Source organism: Hippichthys cyanospilos, chromosome 5 (genome assembly GCF_059441005.1).
Source record: "Hippichthys cyanospilos isolate Australia breed blue-spotted pipefish chromosome 5, RoL_Hcya_1.0, whole genome shotgun sequence".
NCBI classification, from domain to species: Eukaryota; Metazoa; Chordata; class Actinopteri; order Syngnathiformes; family Syngnathidae; genus Hippichthys; species Hippichthys cyanospilos.
The window spans coordinates 7,152,888-7,162,211 of NC_142373.1; positions in this window are offsets into that span (position 1 = coordinate 7,152,888).

The window sequence follows — 9,324 nt, forward strand, 5'->3', positions numbered from 1 at the left end:
TCGACTTCATCCACTGACTCATGACATTTTATTTTGTTACAAATCCGGGAATTCTTGCATTAGCTGGCCCCCCACCCTAAACTCAAACTTTACTCGTGCACTTGCAAAATTTGCACAGACTTGCTGCTGCCATGTTTATTTATAATTATACTTCTATTGCACTAGCGATTACACTTAGAACTATAACAACTACCTCAAATGCACACAACTGGGACAACCACAGCCAGAGTTGTCCTGCTTTGTCTCGTACTGATGCTGCTACTTATGTTGATTATAAGATTATAAGGATTATAAGGCAGATTATAAGGCACACATAGAGTTGAAACTATAGTGCTGGCTAGGGTTGCATTAAGCATCCACTAGATGGAGTTGCATTATGCAGCCATTAGATGGTGTTTCACTAAAGGGAATGTATTAAAAACAATCAGCCAGTCATCAAACTCTTATTTATAGAATATAGACTTTATTCATACAATGTAAGCGTTGTATGGATATTTTAATAAATAATATTTGTTATTAAAAAAATTCAGATAAAACAGAGAATGTGTTATTGGTAATTGCTATTTAACTACTAAACAAGAGCTGCAGAGTGCAGACTAGATCCAGATCAAGCCATGCGCAGGTGAACGTGCGGCGCCGCAATCCTTTTGATTTTCCCCTCAGCATGCATGATATATTTTCGACCCGCTATTTCGATATGGAACACAAAAAAGGTATGAATGAACGAATGTCAGGAAAGTTTAAATGACAAACATGCAACAGTATGAGTGAGGAGCCAAGTGCAGGGAGACGCGTGGCGCCGCCGGCTTTTACATTTTTCCCTGGGCATGCATTACATATGTTTGACCTGTTATTTCCATATGGAGCAGCATGAAGTTAGAAATAAACAAAAGATGGGGTAATTTAAATGACAAACATGAAACAGGATGAGTGAAGAGTCAAGCGCAGGTGAACGCGCGGTGCGGCCGTCTTTCTAATTTTCCCTCGGCATGCATTACATATTTTTGACCTGCTATTCCGATATGGAGCAGCAAGAAGTTAAGAATAAACGAAAGTCAGGAAAATTTAAATGACAAACATGAAACGGCATGAGTGAAGAGTCAAGCGCAGTGCCGCCGTCTTTTTAATTTTTCCTCGGCATGCATTACGTATTTTTGACCTGCTATTCCAATATAGAGCAGCAAGAAGTTACGAATAAACGAAAGACAGGGAAATTGAAAAGAAGAGCATGAGTGTGATGCCACACACTCTAAGTCCTCAAAAAAATCGGGTTGGGCCTGCAAATCAAGTTAATTAATCGGGGAGTTTTTAGGCATAAACGATAGTTTATGCATTCAGCACATAAGTAGTTGTGGTCAATGTGTATCAAGATGAAGCATATAAAAACTAACGTTAAAAAGTATATTAACCACCTTAATAATGATGTAGGCTCGCTGCTCACATTAGTACCACCAACCAATGAATTATGAGTTGCTTTGGGTGAAAAACATGAAATTATGGGAAATTATTCATCACTTCGAATTCATGGAATGATGGGAATGAACCATAAGGAGTAAGGAATGTGTTTAATGTCAACTATGAAATACGATTATGAAATACAAAGTTGAAAAACTGAAAGAGTTGAACTGTGGAATGACATGGAATGTTTGAATGGTTTGAATAATAAAAAGTGTGAATAATACGGAGTAAGAACAGTTTGAATAGGCCAAATAAAGTAAAGAATACAAGTGAAAACTGAAGAAAAAACTTTTAAATATTGTGTGAAGTATGTTTGAACGTGAATCTGTGAAGAACTGTGAATAATTTAGTTATAAAACTGAAAAAAGTTGAACTGTGGAATGAAAAGTAAGATGCAATTAATGTAACAACAATTTGAATAGGCCAAATACTGTAAATGTGAAGAGTACAAAATAACTTGAAATGTCGGGAAACGATGAATAGTTGAAACTTGAAAAATACAAAAGCACTTCACATGAATATGAGGAATGATATGAAGTTTGAACGGCATGAATTGGGTGTACTGGCAAGGAGTAGAAACGAACGAAAAAAACTGAATAAACAAAAAAAAAATCAGTTCATTTACTTTTACAGGCTTAGCACAACACATGAAAGTTTAAAAATTGACATTTTTGTCTGTGACTAGGTGGCGCTATAATAAAGTTGATATTCAACCATGCAGATATCGTAAAGCTTTGACGAGTAAAATTCCTGTAAAGTTTCAGATTTTTTTCAAGCTTGCAAATTGGAGTTATTAGGGTTTTTGTTGCTCATGGCGAATGAAATTTGAGTTTGAAACACGTATTTTGAAGCCCCACCCCCATCATATATGATAGCCGATCTTCAAGAAATTTTGCCTAAGTGTTCCCCTATGTCAGATAATGGGGCACGCCAAATGTGAAGTTGATCGGGTCAAGGGTTTTGGTACCGAAAAATGTACAAAATCAGGCCAAATGCTACATTCAACAATTGATAACTCTGGTTCTGTACATCCTAACACATGGCGCTCTATAATGTTTTTGTAGGTCTTGAGGTCCTACATATGCATAAAAAATTTCGTAGCTCTAGGTCAAACGGGTCGGAAGGGGCTGCCGTTTTAAAGATCATATGGGCAAGTTTTGCTGATTTGGGAAAACTCTGACTTTGATTTGGCATACAGACCACCCCCTTTATCACAAAGTCGTAAAATTAGACAACCAATTTTCTCTAAGTCTCGATGCTATCTGGACAAATTTTCAGTTCATTTACTCATATGGGCTTTGCGCAATACATGAAAGTTTAAAAAATGACATTTTTACCTCTAACTAGGTGGCGCTGTAAATGGTTTGAAATTTATCATGCAGATATTTTAAGGAGATAACTAGTAAATTTTCTGTAAAGTTTCAGATTGTTTAAAGCTTGCACATCGGAGTTAAGGTTTTTGTTGCTCATGGCGAAGAAAATTTGAAACGCATAATTTAAAGCCCCGCCCCCATCATATATGTTGGCCGATCTTTTTAAAATTTTGTTCAGTTGTGGTCCTAAGGCTGATAATGAAGGATGTCAAATATAAAGTTGATCGGGTCAACCGTTTAGGAGCTATTTGGAAAAACTTGGTACCTGCAAACATCCAAAAACGGTCCAAAAAGGCACATAAAAAAATTCATATCTCTGGTTCTGTACATCCTAGCATATGGTGTTCTATAACTTTTTTGTAGGTCTTCAAGTCTTATATATGCCTGAACAATTTCAAAGCTCTAGGTGAAACTGGCCGTTACCCAGGAGAAGTGTTCGACTCTAGGTGGCGCTAAAAATATTTTTTTTAGATTTTACGTATGAACACACCAAAATACCAAATTTTACAGCAGGCCCGATGAGTGTGCGAATTTTGGTGACTTTTCGTGCATTTTTATGCCCTCAAAAATGCGATTCATCCGGGAGAAGAATAATAATAATAATCCGGAGAGGAACAATAGGGACCTCGCAGCGGTCGCTGCTCGGGCCCTAATAATAATAATCTGGGGAAGAACAATAGGGACCTCGCAGTGGTCACTGCTCGGGCCCTAATAATAATAATCTGGGGAGGAATAATAGGGACTTCGCAGTGGTCACTGCTCGGGCCCTAATAATAATAATCTGGGGAGGAACAATAGGGACCTCGCAGTGGTCACTGCTCGGGCCCTAATAAAGGTGAAGATAAACATAAGTGTGAAGGTTTCACCTTCACACAATAATCAAGGGGAAGAAAACATAAGTGTTCAGGTTTCACCTTCACAAAATAAAGAAACAACAACAACACAACAAATGTCACAGTAAAATGTACTAAAACAATAGAATGAACTTACATGTGGCCTTCCCTATAGATTTGATATAATGGTCCATTTTGGGTAGAAAAGTCTGCTCAGCTTCAATGTCAACGTTTGTTCCTCTTTTCAATCTTCCAAATAGTTTTATCTTGACTCGTTGTCTGATTTTGTGCTATTTCACTTGACACATAATTGCAGAGTTGATGTATTTCCGGGTTGAAGGACTTATAGGAGGCTTTTTTTTTTTCTATAACCAGATCCTGCAGATGAAATCTCATGACGAGATCTCGGGTAAAAATGAGAAACCATGGCCTGCGAGATCAAAACAAACATGGTGGACTAAGTTGTAAAAAATGTTAGTGAGAGATCAAGTTGTGCTGAATAAAAGAATAAATGGACTGATTAATATTTGGATTTCCAAAAAATTGGGTTGGGAATCTTTATCTCACAATTTGATTCCGATTGGGTTCTCCAATTCAAAATGATTTGATTCAATCAAAAATTATTTTTGCTTCAATGTATAGATTTGCAAAGAGTCATCATACAACTTCAGTCTGCTTTGCAAGACAGTTAAAAAAAAAGGGAAAGTTGTATTTTTTATTGAACATTTCCCCAAAAATTAACATGTTGACAACCACTAGTATATGAAGCCAGATATACTGTACATTACATATTATTAAAAGAGAAAAATAAAAAAAAATTCAAAAGGTAGAACAAGATACCTTATCTTTTCCAAGGACATTACATTTTTCCAAGGACGTTACAATTACAGGAAATACAATGTCATGTCCCAGCTCACTTGTCTTTTGATATCAGGCAGAGCTCTCCTGCGGCAACGAGGGGGCGGGGTTGACAGGCGCGCAACTGTGGCTCATTCCCCATCAAGGGCTTTTTAAGGCCAACAACACAGGAGGGCACTGCCGGGTTATACCTTCGCCAAACTCATCAGCAGCCCCGTGAAGTCCCAGCGTTACTGTTCGTGTTCTCCAGCCTCGCGCATATTTTGGTTTGTACTTTGTTCCCCTAGATGTTTTTTTTCGCTCACACGTTTTTTTTTTTGTACTTTGTTGCAGTTGCTCTCCTGTGGTCCCGCTCCCTTGATTGCATCGTGCTCCCCTTTTGGACTTGATTCAGACCCGTTTGGTCTCGCTTTGCTTTGTACTTTGTAATTTCGGTTGTACTTTGTCGTTTGGCTTTTTTTCCTTTTTGTTCCACGCTCGACGTGCACTTTATGTGAAATAAACTGACTTGAGCCCGAACATCTGTGTGTCTGGTTGGGGTCCTCGCCTGCACGCGGTTATTTGTGACAGAATAACCCCGGCCAAACATGGACCCCACCGACCACGAGTGCTTCCGCAATGCCCTGATGAACCAGGGACAGATGATGGGGCAACAGCAGGAGGCGCTCACCGAGCTCCATGGGGCGGTGGGCCAGGCTGGCGTTAAACGTGGAGCATTTAACCGCACGCGTTCCATCCACCATCCCGGAAGCTTCCGCCGCGGTCATCAGCAGCGCCGGACCCCTCCCGCAACAACGGAGAGCTCGGCACCTGCGGCCAATTTCTCCATCAGTGCTCTTTAGTCTTTAACCAGCAGCCGATGACCTACCGTACCGACCGTTCCAAGACCGCCTTCATCATGGGCCTTCTCACGGATGAAGCCGCCGCCTGGGCGCTGGCGGCCGGTACCGCGAACCCCGACATCCGCGAACCCCGCCATCCGAGAGTCCCTGGAGATCTTCACCCACAAATTCAAGACCGTGTTCAATCATCTGATTCGAGGGCAAGAAGCCGGAGATCAGCTATTGGACAACACTCAAGGTAACCGCAGTGTGGCGACGCCCTTGATATGCTTCCGCATCCTGGCAGCCGAGAGCGGCTTCGGGGATGCCGCACTACGGGGGATCTTCCGCAGAAGCCTGGAAACCATGCAACTCGGGGGAAGACGCCTCTCCCTCAGCGAGAGGGAGCGTCGGATGCGTTTCAGGCTCCAGGATGGGGTATGTCGCCTATGCGGATAAGCGACGGGCTATTACAGCCTTGGTGGACTCCGGCGCAGACGACAACTTCATTGATGTAGCGATAGCTAATGTCCACTATTTCAGCTTAGCATTCCCAAACGGGTCAGTGACTTCAACGGGCGACCCGTGGCAGTGGTGACTCAACAAAATGGGCCGGTATCGCTTAAGGCATCGGGTAATCACCGCGAGCAGATACGGCTGTTCGTGATGCCGGCTAGCCACGCACCAGTGGTGCTAGGGCTCTCATGGCTGGCACTGCACAACCCTGGTATTAATTGGACTAAGCCTGTACTTACGGGCTGGAGCCCATTTTGCCACGCGCATTGTCTTCAGGCCGCCGATTACGTAAGGGTTCCCTGTCCCGTTCCGCAACCGGAGACAATAAACTTAGAACGGGTGCCCACTGCATGTAACGATCTACGGGACGTGTTCAACAGGATTAAACGCTCACGCTACCACCCCACTGGCCATACGACTGCGCCATCGAGCTAGCTCCGGGCTCTGCGTATCCGGCAGTCAAACTGTTTAAAATATCTCCTCCAGAGCAGGAGGCCCTCCGCGAATACATTGACTCCTCCCAAGCCGCCGGTCACATTCATCCCTCTACTTCCCCGTTTGGAGCAGGATTCTTTTTTACAGACAAAAAGAATATGACCCTTCGTCCGTGCATCGACTATCGGGGCCTAAACGACATTACCATGAAAAACGCTTCCGCTACTTGACGACACACATCCCTGCACCAGACGTGCATTTTCACCAAGCTGGACTTTAGGAGCGCATACCACTTAGTTAGAATCCGGGAAGGCGATGAATGGAAAACCGCTTTCAATACGCCCATCGGATACTTTGAATACCTTGTCATGCTATTCGGACTCACAAATGCACCTGCGGTTTTCAAGTGTATGATTAATGATATTTTAAAGGTCATGATCAACGTGTTCTGCTTTGTTTACCTCGACAACATTCTGACGTTTCCTAAAATCTTGCAGGACCACCAGCAGCACGTCCGCCTGGTGCTGCAGCGGCTACTGGAGAACCGCCTTTTCGTAAAAGCCGAGAAATGTGACTTCCATCTCATGTCCGTCCCCTTCCACGGGTTCATAGTGGAGAAGGGCCAGTTGCGAGCCGATCCGGCCAAAATCCAGGCCGTGGTCGAGTGGCCTTCTCCCACAACAAGGAAGCAACTTTAATGCTTCCTGGGATTTGACAATTTCTATAGGCGATTTATCCGCAACTATAGTATGCTAACGGAACCCCTGACAAGACTCACCTCTAACAAAGCGCCGTTTGCGTGGGATGCCGTGGCCGAAAAGGCCTTCAAGGAATTAAAAGACCGGTTCACGAGCGCTCACATGCTCCTGCACCCAAACCCGACGCTCCCATTCACGGTCGAGGTTGACGCGTCTGACTGGGGAGTGGGGGGGTGTCTAATCGCAAACGTCCCCGCTGGATGGCAAATTACACCCCTGCTCCTTTTTTCTCTCGCCGTTTGAGTCCCACAGAACGCAATTATGATGTAGGCAATCGGCAATTCTGGCCGTCGTTAAGGTGCTGAAGGAGTGGAGGCACTATTTGGGAGGGCACGCAGCTTCCATTCACCATCTTCTCGCCCACAAGAACCTCTCCTACCTGCACACCGCCCAACGCTTGAATCCCTGACAAACCAGGTGGGCCCTCTTCCTCACTCGGTTCAATTACCTGATCACTTACAGGCCCGGATCTAAAAACGGCAAGGCAGATGCCCTGTCCGGGTGTACGAGACATACTTCCCGAACACACGTCCGGACGACAGAGTACTGGGAGGTCTTCGCTGGGATCTGGAGGAGAGAGTCCAGCGGGCAGGGGTGCAGGGTCACGCCGACTGCCCCTCCAACAAGCTATTTGTGGTCTCTGAGTTGAACACGCCTGTGTTGGAGTGGGGACACAGCTCGAGACTAGCGTGCCATCAAGGGGTCAGTCGCACAATATACCTGATCAGAGATTCTGGTGGCCTGGTTGGCGGCGGGATATAGTGGACTATATCTCGGCCTGTACCGCCTGCGCTCGAGGTAAGGCCCCACACAATTTAGCTTTTTCTTTTTTTGTTCCACGCTCAACGTGCGCTTTGTGTTAAATAAACTGACTTGAGCCCAAACACCTGTGTGTTTGGTTGGGGTCCTCGCCTGCACGTGGTTATTTGTGACATACAAATCTTTTGTGAAAAGCTGTTGAATGAAAAATGTTCAACTTTCTCGGTAGATTTATAACAAACGAAAGATGAAAATACATTTTTTCAAGTGAGCAGCTAAATTGTGTGTGCAAAGCATAAAACATGTGTCAGTTTGTTCATCTCAGCATATTGCGAGGACTATCAGTCACAATTATAATTGTAATATCACTGTATAGAATTTACAGCTCTAAAATATATTTTAAATTCTTTTGGGTTAAATAACAATTTTTCTGGATTATACAAACCATTTTATTCATAGTATAAATGCAATATAGGACAGCTTCGACCACTTCCGATCCCGAAGAGACCATGGTCACACATCGCTCTTGACTTCATTACCGGTCTCCCTGCTTCTGGCGGAAAAACAGCCGTCCCGAAGATTGTGGACCTATTCTCCAAAATGGTCCACTTCGTGCCCCTCAAGGGACTACTGTCAGCACTGGAAACGACACAGCTCTTAATCCAACATGTGTTTCGACTACCTGGGATCTCGGCGGACATTGTCTCGGATCGAGGACCACAATTCGTCTCCCGACTATGGAAGGCTTTTGGGCGGGCCATGGGAGCCTCCATCAGCATGTCCTCCGGCTACCACCCGCAGGCCAACGGCCAAGCCGAACGAGCCAACCAGACACTGGAAGCCACCTTGCGATGAGTGTGCCACCAACACCCATCCTCCTGGTCTTCCCACCTGCCCTGGATAGAATACGCTCACAACGCCAGTCCATCAGCGGCCACGGGCAAATTGCCGTTCCTTGTGGTTTTCGGCTACCAACCACCCGTTTTCCCGTCACAAGAAAAATAGGTCCCTGAACCCTCCATACAGTGCCACCTGCGGCGGGCAAACAAAGAGTAGCGAGACACCAGGGTGGCGCTTACCCGCATTGCCGCCCGAAACAGCCAGTTAGTTAGACAGAGTATCGAGTGGGGCAGGCTGGCTCTTCCAAAAAGCTCAACCCGAAGTTTGTGGGACTCTTTAAGATAGAGTCCATCATTAACCTTGTGTCCGTCAGGCTCTCCTTGCCGCAGTCTATAAAAGTGCATCAAGTTTTCCACGTCTCCCTACTCAAGCCCGTCATCACCAGCCCGTTGTGACCTCCCAGCGTGCCACCACCTTCTCCTTGCCTGGTGGACGGCAGCCCTGTCTACACCGTAAGGTCCATCTTGGACTCCCGCCGGCGGGGCAGGGGGGTTCAATATCTAATAGACTGGGAGGGGTATGGCCCAGAGGAACGCTCGTGGGTCCCGGGCGCATGGGTCGTGGAAACCAGTTTGGTGAGGGCCTTTCATGCATCTCACCCAGGCAAGCCTGG